The sequence below is a fragment of the Notothenia rossii genome (assembly GCF_949606895.1).
Source record: "Notothenia rossii genome assembly, chromosome: 3".
NCBI classification, from domain to species: Eukaryota; Metazoa; Chordata; class Actinopteri; order Perciformes; family Nototheniidae; genus Notothenia; species Notothenia rossii.
Window position 1 is genome coordinate 38,462,339 of NC_136901.1, and position 11,822 is coordinate 38,474,160.

Here is an 11,822-nt window from a genome sequence, read left to right on the forward strand (position 1 = left end):
TCACACATACATTTTACATAAATATATAACAAAGTTGTTTACAGCCACGGTACGGTTAAGCCATAAACTAGCTCTTCAGTGCCTTTGGGTTTTGCTCTCTGATGCCATCATCCCATATTTTCTTTTATAGTCTTTTTATTTCATTATGTACAATAATCGATGCCATTTCATTTACATTGTAATATCACAGTCCACTCACTACACTCCCACCTCCCTCCCTCCACCCGCACACCCACACAGGAAAAACCAAAAAAAGTTTATCAAGATAACTTAAACAACAGAGCCATAAAAATAAACATAAAAAGGAAAATAAAAAAGCATCAAAGTAAAACAAACAAATCCCATCTTTTCTTGAATATCAGCTTTTCTGTCGAACATAACTTTTTTTTCTTCTGCAGAACATAACCCAAGTCTACATGGAATGAACAGCCAAAGCCAAGTCTCATGCTGTAGAACTAATGGAATCTTCAGAAAAGACTGTACTTGAGGCTTGTCACTTTGGCACTGGCTTTCAGTCCATCAAGTTCAAGGAACAGCTTCTGAAACACTTCAAAAGTGTATTTAAGTTCCTTGCGATAGCTCAAATTCAGAGTATATATTATGCCCATTAGCAAAGCACAGCACCTTGGGATATCCTTTCTCTCAACAACTTTGGTTCCCTCGACCACGACGGTTGCCATCTTATGGTCAGGTCCTTGCGTGGATCGGTCACTGATAATGGTGATATTCATTACTTGTCCATCAAGGCTGGCCTCGAACTCTTTTGTGTCCTTTTAAAGCAAATGAAATGATAGGTTAGCGTATAAGAGATCATGAATTAGGTGATTGCATACTTTTTAAACTGTCACTCTTAGTGAATTCAGAGCCATTATTACCAGCTGCTAAAGCGATGCTGGGCCCAGTGTGGATTTCATTTTATTGTAAGATGTTGAATTACTTGCACGACAAGGCAGCGGATGGCTACTTCTCTGCGCACTTCAATTGTATTGTGCTATTTATGAAAAAGGGAAAAAAGAGAAATTACCAAAATTAATATATTCTGAATGGGTGACATGCCAACAACTTGCATTTCAATGACCACCCTAAATAACGATCCTACCTAAAGAAGCATGTCCTTGATCTGCCTGATTCCCACTCCTATAGCTCTTCCCCTTGATGAAACTATGTCCATCAGTTTTGGGGTGCAATGGTCAAGTTTGCCCATAAAAGTGGATTCAAGGCTTACGGTGGTAATTCTCTTGAATTCCTCATTTATCTGTGGACCAAACAAACAGAATAATTAAATATTGCAGACAATTATCTATACTGCCTTCATTTATACTACAACACATTAGTTAAAGAGAAACAACTCCTACATCAGTATGAACTGACATACAGTGGTAAAAAAGCAAGTCACTGAAATTACGCATTCTTTTTGACTCGTTTTCCATTCCAAGTCACTCGCCATATTGGTCACTTAGAAAGTAAAAACCCTGCTAAAGCAAACTAACAGTTGTTACAAGCAGATTTCAGGCTTTCATGATACAGGGGACTACATGTTTACTGTAATGGATTAACTATCTGTAGCATGTTTAACTAACTTCAAGCTGATTTTAATAAAGTTCTGCAAGTGTAACCAATAGCTGCCTGAAGAGGGAGAAATCAATAAATCAAAAAATGTAGTCAATTGGCTACCAAACAATCAATATCATACTTTAAATACAAAATATAAGACACATTTTTTACCTGTGTTGCATCAAATAATGCAGGCCAGCGCTCCATGAAGTCTTTGATTGCAGGGGCTTCAAAAATTAAGTGTTGCCTACGAAGAGAGAAGTCTTGGCCATTTTCTCAGCAACCACCTGGCAATTATCCCTTTTCGTCACTTCACTTAAGAGGTCCACTCTCTTTTTCTCCAAACCTCCACTGGTTTCACCTTGAGGATGAGGTGGTAGGTAATTAACTTCAGCCTTTTTAGCCTTTTTGACATTTTTAGCAGGAGTCTGGTCCTCTGCTGGTTTCTTCTTGAGTGAGGTCACCAGAACTTCTGGACAGCCAAGAGCTCGAATTTTCGATCTGAAGTTGTTCATTTTATATTTTAACTGCTGGGTCCATCCATAAAATCCATGCTAAGATCCTGGTTCTTTAAGGCAGGGATGTTGTTTTATCAGGGCCTCTGCTACTTGACTTAGCTGTGCACTTGAAGGATAAGCAGTGTACTCATAAATGACCTCAGCTAATTGTCCAAGAATGTCTGGAAGTATTGAGATGACATCTTTGGTTCCAAAAGGAGTCACAGGACAACTGACATTTTCGTTGCCTGACTGAAGCAGAATCTCTGTGCTGGAAGAGAAACGGGGGATTGCAAACTCCGAGGGCCAACCCTTTGACCGCTGGTCTAGGCTTTCCGTCATAGGTCCTGGAGAAACAAGCAATGTGTCATGGGAGGACACAGATGGGCAAGCATCATCAGAAGGCTGAATAGAACCATCAACGATGCTCGAGATGGAGTCTATGTCTGTTAAGGTCAAAGTTACTGTAGAGGGTTCCTGGATATACACAACCCTTGATAGTGTCCTTATTTGAGATGTCATTTGTCGAAAGCAACGAGAATAACTTATTACCAAAATCAGCATCCTTGTAATGCAAACAGAAATCCCTAGAAATCTGAAATGTATCTCGAACAACTGAATTAAGTTCTTCAACTGTTCCAGGGATCCCAGATGGTAATGTCAGTTTCTGGACAGCATGGTCTGACAGTATCACTCGGAGATGGGCTGGTTGCGACATTAATCAATCTGTAATACATAGAATGTTTGAAATGTTTCAGTAAGTACCATGACTACAAAAGTCAGTAAAAATACAATATAGTGTTTCCCCCTGAGTTGTATAGGCTTTGCACAGTACCAGACTGTGACAAAGCGGCTCTATCACTGACTGCGGGCAACACACACACACACACACACACACACACACACACACACACACACACACACACACACACACACACACACACACACACACACACACACACACACACACACACACACACACACACACACACACACACACACACACACACACACACACACACACACACACACACACCAACACCAACACATTCCCTGCTCCCTGTGTTCTCGCTAAGTTGTAATCAAACAACTTTTCCTACCCGTTTCAGTAGCGCGACCATGGGTGCACAGCACACTTGGCCGTTCTATTTTCATTCAAGCATACATTCACAAACATTAAAGTAACTTGTGTGTTGAAGTGTGGGGCAGATTCGCCACCATGACGGAGTATGGGGGTTATTCCCTATCTTTATTCAAGAGTGTGGTCTTTCAATTTGAGAGCATACTTTATTGATTTCTTTCCCTCAAACCCTGTCCTCGCACTCAAATAGTGCCTGCTTGTGCTTAGATTTGCTCTGCTTCTGCTCAAACTGTACGCTTGCTCTCAGATATATTGCTGCTTACAGATTTCCTGTGTTCCAGCTTAAAACCTTCTCCTCGCACTCAGGCTGTTTCTGTGCGCTCGTGAAATGTCTGCTGACCAATAGGAGGCCATGTGTCCTTGCGGGTGCGTTCGCTTTACTTATTAGAGCGTCCCGTAAGGGCGGTTACTCTTTGGTTTCTAAACTACCGCCCTCCACGGCTTATAACATAACATGTACTTCACTTGCTTAATTTACACCTTTTTTTCGGGGGAAAGCACAGTTAGTATATACTGTATATACCAGCACCTTACATAATTGCTACGTTCAGTGGCGGACTGGGACTAAAAATCAGCCCGGGAATAAAATAAAATAGTACCTCCGTTGCCTTCTGCACAAAACATAGTGTGAGGTGGTGGTTGCTATGCAACAACAATAACAGCTAGAGAAAATATTAGACAGACGGCATTTTCGTCGTTTAGGTGCTTTTTTTTCTGGAGATAGGCACTTATCTGGAGATAGGCAGAGGTCGAAGTTAATCTTAAATGTTTCCATCTTAAGCTCTGTTAGTTAGTTAGTTAGTTTCGTAATGGACGTAATGTAAGAGTTGTACGGTGTAGCTTTTCTCAGACGCGGAGGAATACTGACTTGTGAAAAGTAACTACAATTATACCCGGGATATACATTCATTATATCACGGCTACAAAACATCAGATTACTTGATTTGACTTGTCCGTTTTATAAATATATACTAACTGTGCTTACCCCCCCCCCCCAAAAAAGTTGTAAATTAAACAAGTGATGTCCTACATAAAGCCGTGGAGGGCGGTAGTTTATAAACAGGGCTGCACATAACTGGTGCGCAGGTGCGCATGCGCACCCTCCGCCAAAAAAGGAGCACCGGACTGATTTCTTGATAGATGTGATCTAAGGCTACCCCATGTTCTGAAGGAACAAAAACAATCTGGATAAAGACATGGCAGAGGTTGCCCACCATTACCATGGCTTACAAACAGCAATTTGCCTATACCGTGCAACTACAACTAATATCTACTGTATTTAAATGACAAAAGATGACACCCACTTTTAAAATGTCCTTTGTGTATTTCTTCAGCCTGTCCTCGAACACACAGCCTTGAATGTCAGAACTTGTCCAGGTGTGTTAAGTGGGAGTGGACTTGAAATCATTAACTCAAGGTGTAGAACAATTAAGCTATCAAGCCAATTGCATTACTTACTACAACTTGTCAATTAACGCAGAAATCAGAGTTCAAATTACACACAATATTAAGTTGATGTAATTACCAACATTATTACGTCAACACAACTTATCAATTAATGTTTGCAACTTAAAATGTGTATCTAAATCAATTAACTCACATTTTTAACTTGCAACCATGCATTTAATTAAGTGGAGCTGAAAGGTCCCCTGAATTCGTTTTTAGAGTGTAGTCACATAAAAAGAGTTGCATCGTCTGAATAGACACAACATGTTCCTATATATACACACTCCACGAACCTGGCTTGGTTTGCATCTTCTTCATGCTTTTCCATTGGTTTTGGCGCAATTTCGAAATATACAATTGGATGGATTGCCATGAAATCTTTTGCAGATATTCATAATTCCTAGACAATGGTCTCTACTGATTTCTAGCACCACGAACAGGTCAAAGTTTAACCCCTGCTTTGAAATATCTCCGGAGGAAAACAGCAAATTTTCCTTGTCAAATTCATCCACTTTGTTTCCTCTGTGCAGCTGAAACCATCTGACACATACACATGTCAATCAACTAGAAATAATATTTTTTAAAACAGATTAGTGTTAGTCTGAAAGAAGAAACCTCTCAGAGTCTCGCTTTCAATTTAGCATGAAGAAGAAAAATGAGATGGATATCACTTAATTCCCCGTTTCTGTGGAATTTGTGGCATGTTCCTGGAAAATCAATTTCATGTGAGATAAGACGGCTGGAGGGACGACTTAAGGGATTCAAAAGAAAACTGGCTCATGTGGATATTTCTTATGAATCTCATCTTTAAAAACGCAGATAAGCGGCTGTGATATTGGATATTCTATAACGCCACTTGGTTCTCATTACTGAAACTACAAGGGTCCACAGCATCAGAGGAAGAGAGTGAAATGTAACTTAAAGTGGACCTATCATGCTATATTGGAAAAATATATTGTAGGGCCATACCTATACAAAACATGTCTGCGAAGTTTTTTGCTTAAAATACCAAACAGATCACCCGTTGTAGCCATCCCTCATACTGCTCATACCCCTCTTTTGCAGCCCTGTTAGAGAAACGCAGATTATGGGACCTTAGGTTAAAAAAAAAAAAAAAGAGGAGGCGGAGCTAATGCCTGATCAGAATTCTACCAAAGATAAAGTTAAATTCTGCTGTGATAAAAACGCCATCCTGTTCTAAACCACATCAAAGATTATTTCTGAAACAGTATGGAACTCAAATGCTTTTTCTCTTGCGGGTTTATCACAAGGTGAGTTCCTTTTTTTATTTCCTGCTTTTTAAACACATGTGGTCTACAGTACAGGTTAGCTCTGAGTGTTAGCGAGGCTTGCTAATGTAAACAAAGACGAGATTACGTCCAGGCATTGTTTCTGATAGCAACTTTCTGTGGGTCTGCCGATTTGACGCTAGTTCTCCGACGCACCGGGGACACATATTTATGTATAAAAGACATCACAAAGTTCATTTTGCATGATAGATCCCCCTTTAATTATTTCTCCTTAATTAATCAAATGCATATGCAGTATATTTCCTTGAGTCAGGTCTAAATTAATTGGTCCGAAGGTTTTTATACATTGGGGTCACTTTGTCTTAATGTGTGTCTGTTTTTAGAGATTTCATACAATTAAACAACCTTTCTTTGCCACAATAATGAATGTACGTGATTGTCAACTTTAAATTAAACCGAATAAAGTGTTGCTGTTTTTTCTAATTGTAGCCACTTGGGGGCAGCAAAACAACCATCACCACCTTAATAGTGAGGTTGTACTGTGATATTGAATCAAAAATATAACATTAGAATAAGAATAATTGAAATTCATCCTCGGCGAAATTGAGTTTTGTGAAAAAAATGTATGATACATAAAAAAAAAATTACTTAAATATTTAAACGAGCACAATAAGTTAAAGTAAAACGTCCAATAAAAGATAAATAAAATAAAAACATGTATACAAAAATATTCATTAAAGAAATTCCAATAAAGATCATATAAAATAAAGTATATCTATTTAAATAACATTGAAAAAAATGCACATTGTACTAACTACAATATAAACCATGATTATACAACAAATACAGTGGTGTATTAGGATTATTATAATATTAGTGCTGAATTGCACAATTTGAAAGCCTCGTGCTGTTCCCAACTGGATGTTTCAACGGAAATCATCATATCAATATAGTCTCATTTCTAAATGTAAATGTGTTGTTATCCAAATTGTTATCTCTCGTTATCGTCCCCATGTTTTAAACGGCTGATATGCACTCATCAGTCCGTCTATATTCCCTCGTTCATTCGATTTTCCGTGTGTGTCAGCGCTTCGCTTGGTTTCCTCTGCTCTTTACACGTCCAATAACAGCGACTCTGTGTTTGTCTGCGGCTCATTAGACAAAAGAGCTCTTGAGATTGTTTCTGCGTCCTCTTCCTCTAAGAGTGTGTTCCCACGCACATTGTCTTACCTACTTTGAAGCTTCTTGCATCAATTGTCTGGCTGATTGTGGCTCTTTCTGCCACATGGATGAACACAATCACATGCTGAAGCAGTTCGTACTGATAGCAGCATGTTGGTGTTAATGTGTCCATGGTAGGACTACACTTTCTATTTCTGAAGCATATTAAAAGTAAAACAATGGATGGAGATCTTGCGGTTTGGGATATGACTTATTTATAAGTGAAAAAAAAAACATGTAATAGCCACGTTGGTCCACAGCAGTGTTAATTTCGTCAACGAAAACTATGACGAAAAATGTTCGTCAACAACCTTTTTTACATGACAAAGACGAGACGATGACGAGATAAAAATAGATTCTTGATGACGAAAACTATGACGAAATGTATATTTAGTTTTCGTTGACGAGAGGAAACGGGACTAAGGTGTCAATGGTGGACTATCGGACATTCAAAATGCAGGGTATTTTCCCCCAAGTGTCCATCTTGTCTGTCAAAATGCATCTTACGTTTCTAACTTGCAATATCATTATTTCCGCTCTCTTCACTCCAGAAGAGTGATCTCCCTGTGTCTCTCTGTGTGCGGGGGGGGGGGGGGGGGGGGGGGGGGGGGGGGGGGGCCGGGGCCTAACAGACATGCTGCAGCGGATACAGAGATCTGCCGGGGAAGGAGCGTTCAGAGAGTATAGAGACACATTTTGACTAAAATGTATTTTTTCATCGACTAAAAGTTGACGAAAACGTTTTGAGTTTTCATCGACTAAAACTAGACTAAAACTACGAAGGATAGGAATGACTAAAATGTGACTAAAACTAATAACCATTTTCCAAAACAGCTGCCAAAATTAACACTGGTCCACAGAGCAAAACGTAGTATATTCACAAATAACCCTCTCAAGACGTGACATGGAAACAATATTTCGTAAAAAAATACATGGAGCTCAAATCATCTTCGTAACATCTATCAAAACTATGGATCCTACACATCCATTGGCCATAGATTCTAAAAGTACAATACAAACTTCTCGCTACAAATGGAATCAAAAAGCATTAATGGCCAAACTATCCTACAATTTAGGATTTTCCACTAAAAATAAATCGGGTGTCCGCCATGTTTTTTTTTCTCACGGTGGGAAAGTTTACGTGACAAAAATATTGTGTCGATGTCACATCTTGAGAGGGTTATTTGTGAATATACTACGTTTTGCTCTGTGGACCAACGTAGCTATTACACGTTTTTTTGTGAGACTGGGTTGGATATTTTGAGAGCAGCTCGAGAGGTAAAAGTCAGAAGAGGATGAAAGAAGTCCCGCTGACATGACCAGAGGAAAACCAACACAACAGCAGCGAATCAAATATTCAAAAGGAGGTTTGAGGAAGGGAGGGAAGAGGCCATGGGCGCGGGAAGGGGGGTGCTGAGGGCGCTGCAGCAACCCCTAGCGGCAGGCAGGGGGTGCGGAGCTCCCCTGTCTGAATTATTATTTGATGGTTATTACTGCTCCCGCTGTGCATAATCTGTGTAATATGTAGCCAATAAATTCCACATTGTTGGTAAAATAATATTTTGGCCTGCCCCGAATTTTTTTTCTGTAGCCCCGGACAATTCTACCTCAATAATATAATACATTAACCGTGCTTTACGTGAACCTCATCAAGACACTAGAAAGGACGGCAGGACTGTAATTTCCCGTGTTCAGTGAATGCAACAGAGGCAAGACACCAGACCAATCAGAGAGTTGCATGGAAATAAAAGTGTGCTTGTGTCATTCAAGCTCGCGGCTCTGTGTGTGTGCGGAAATAGCGCATTTAGTGTGTGTGAGAAAGGGGGAGAGAGAGAGGGACCGGTGCCAGCAGCAGGGACCGTGTTGTTAGCATCTGGTTAGCTAGCTGCACTAACGGACATACGGAGCTGTTTGTTCCACAACAAGCTGGAGGAGAGCTCTCCTCTCAGACTGAGAGGCTCAGGTGAGCTAAAGGACTCTCTTGAGTGTTTAGATAGTTAACTTTAGTCTAAGTTATCTCAGTGGGTCTCAAACGGTTTGGTCAAAAATTATTCAAAAGATTATTTCCGCGGCACACCTTCATATGATCATTATAGTTATAACAAAAAATAATAGAATAAAGCAAAAACAGTTATAAAATACTAAATGGCAGTAAAACAAGAATACAGTTTGAAAGGGGAGTGATTTGTAAAATATCCATAAAGAAAAAGAACATCTGCTTACAGTTGTGTTTCATCTGGGTGTTGAGAGATGTATCCATAGATCTCTTAATGTTGCTCTCAAAGTGCACCAGATTGATGCTTTTAACTTCAATATTTAAAAAAAATCTTGCCGGGGGAGCATCCCCCCGGACCCCCCTAGAGGAGGTGAGGTCCGCTCCCCAATCGTAAAAAATAGCACTTTACGCCTGCCTATATGCCGTGAGCTGATTATCGAGCCTTCATTGTAACAGTCGCGGGTTTACTGTGTGTTTGCGTGTGGGGAGTTTTTTTGTGCGTGGTCTATAGTGCCTGTAATAGTGTTCACTGGAGTCCAGCACATCAGCACCCCCACTCAAAATACCTTCCCGCGCCTCTGGAAGAAGCTGTGAGGTGAACCTGCATTTAGGTCAGAACACACTCATTTAATCTCTTCAGCATCATTTCACATGGCTACGTATTGAAAGCGTCAAATGTTTCAGATGAGAAAAGATGAGAAAAGAAGCTTATAGATTATGTCTGTGTAAATTGGCTTCATCTCAAAATGAACTCCAGAGACTACAGTGTCTAAACCCAAAATGTAAAGCAAACAGTTTGTGGGTCAGACATGAGTCGAGCGGTTCCCTCTCCGATGCTTCGGGGACATCAGTCAGGAAGCTAATGTCAGATATCACACCGTTTGATGCTTTTGGGGCTTTTATGTCAACATTCAGGCCGATTTGACAGCTGGCTGGAATGAACACAGAGGAGGACGGATGGAACAAAGGAGGGGAAGACGAGCAGGGACAGGAAGCCAACAATTCCCAAAACAGAGCGAAAAATGGAAGTCTCAAGAGAATGAGAAAGGGAGAGAAATGGCAGCTAACAGGATGAATTACATAACAAGTATAAAAACTATAAGATTGCCAGTATTTTTTTCAACGCTATGGGGTACGGTGTCAACTTTTGGGTTATAACACCAACATCTCAGTCTGCATTGCTTTTAAATCTCTTGTACACAACGTCCGTCACATTAAGAGCTGTTCCCAACCAACTAGTGGGGAGTTTGAGTTATTAGACCATCCCATAAGAATTGTTCAAACCCTTCAACAGGAAGTTATTAAACCCTCTAACAGGAAGTGTACATCGGTCCTGACTTAACCAGCAACATGACCATAAAACATTCTAGAAGTTAATTGTGAAGGTTTGTGTATTTACAGGGACTATAAAAGAACCAAGCAGCCCGCAAAATTTGAAAGAAACAGCCAATTATAAACAATACTTAAAATGTGGAATTGAGCAATAGTTTATCTGAATGTATTGCTGGAGAAAAACATGGATGTCAGCTGCTTGGAAAGACAATTTAAGCCAGAGATTTCAACGTTTCGGAGCCTATATGGTAAAGCATGAGCTCCAATATGTCCTAATTTAAACAACATGTGTGGCAATATGGATTTCCCCCCCTCTTTGTTTCCCATCGTTTCTAGGATTTCAACCCCTGCGGTCTCTCTCCACAGCCTGAAGCACCTCCAGCGGCTCCTCTCGATGTGAAGAACCAGCAGAGGTCTTCTTCAAATCGGCGAGCTCTTCGCCCCGGCACAAAATGCGAGGTCAGCCGAGAGAGAAACCTAATTTCAGCTCATTTTTAAATCTGCGGTCTCATTGTTTCAGCCGCTGACCAACAGAGAGAGTCAGGATGATGCTGACCTCCAAATCAAGGGTGCTGCCGCTCGGCTCGGCTCTCACTTTGAGGACATCTCATGGATATGGAAGCTATTTGGCACAAGGCCCCACCGCCTAATAATGCTAGGAGAGACTTTTACAAACATATTTTTCTTGCATATCAACACAAACCTCTGTTTCTGTAACTCACCCTGAAACACAAATTGTCATGAGCTCATTAGACACAAAACACCTTCTAATATTAATAACAGCCCACTTTCAACACCACAAGAGTCTTTAACATCCAATTTCTTCGTCTAACGGTTATTTTTCTATCACGTAAACGTAGAAGGTAATGACTTCAGTATCATAGTTTCATTCGACGACACTCACAACGGGTTTGAAACCCCTCACAGTCGAGGCTGAAACACCAATTGATCCAGCCACAGCGGCCGAAAATAACCCAGAATTCAATTCAGCCACGAGACAGGGACACAGCTGCGATCACACCGACAAGAAAATGGTCATGAACCAGAGACAGTGGGCTTTATTACCAGACCGAACACGGCCCTGAGTGAAAACAATAGGTCTACGTTTATTAAATCGCATTGTGGGTTGATGGGGAGCATCCTGGGAAATGTAGTGGATCAGGCACCACAGATTTTGTTACTTTTACATTGAAGAAATTTGAATATACCAAGCTGAATCTAAGAATGTACTTGTTTTAATTTACAAAAAAAGGGGATTTTGACAAGATTATCAACAGGTATGGGCTTTACTCCTACAGCAAGAGAACCAGGGGGTAATGCAGGTGGATCAGTATTGAAAACAAGTCAGCTGGAAGCGTTTTAGGAGCTACTTGAGGAAAACAAAG

At 40.4% G+C, this 11,822-nt stretch overlaps 1 long non-coding RNA gene across 1 annotated transcript; it reads right to left on the bottom strand.

The window, feature by feature from the left end:
- Positions 1-293: 293 nt before the first annotated feature.
- LOC307033687 lies at positions 294-1,467 on the bottom strand. The gene is made up of 3 exons (XR_013806610.1): positions 1,100-1,467; positions 876-991; positions 294-770 (listed from the first exon to the last, which is right to left on the bottom strand). It is a non-coding gene; the product is annotated as an uncharacterized lncRNA (long non-coding RNA).
- Between the last annotated feature and the right edge of the window lie 10,355 nt (positions 1,468-11,822).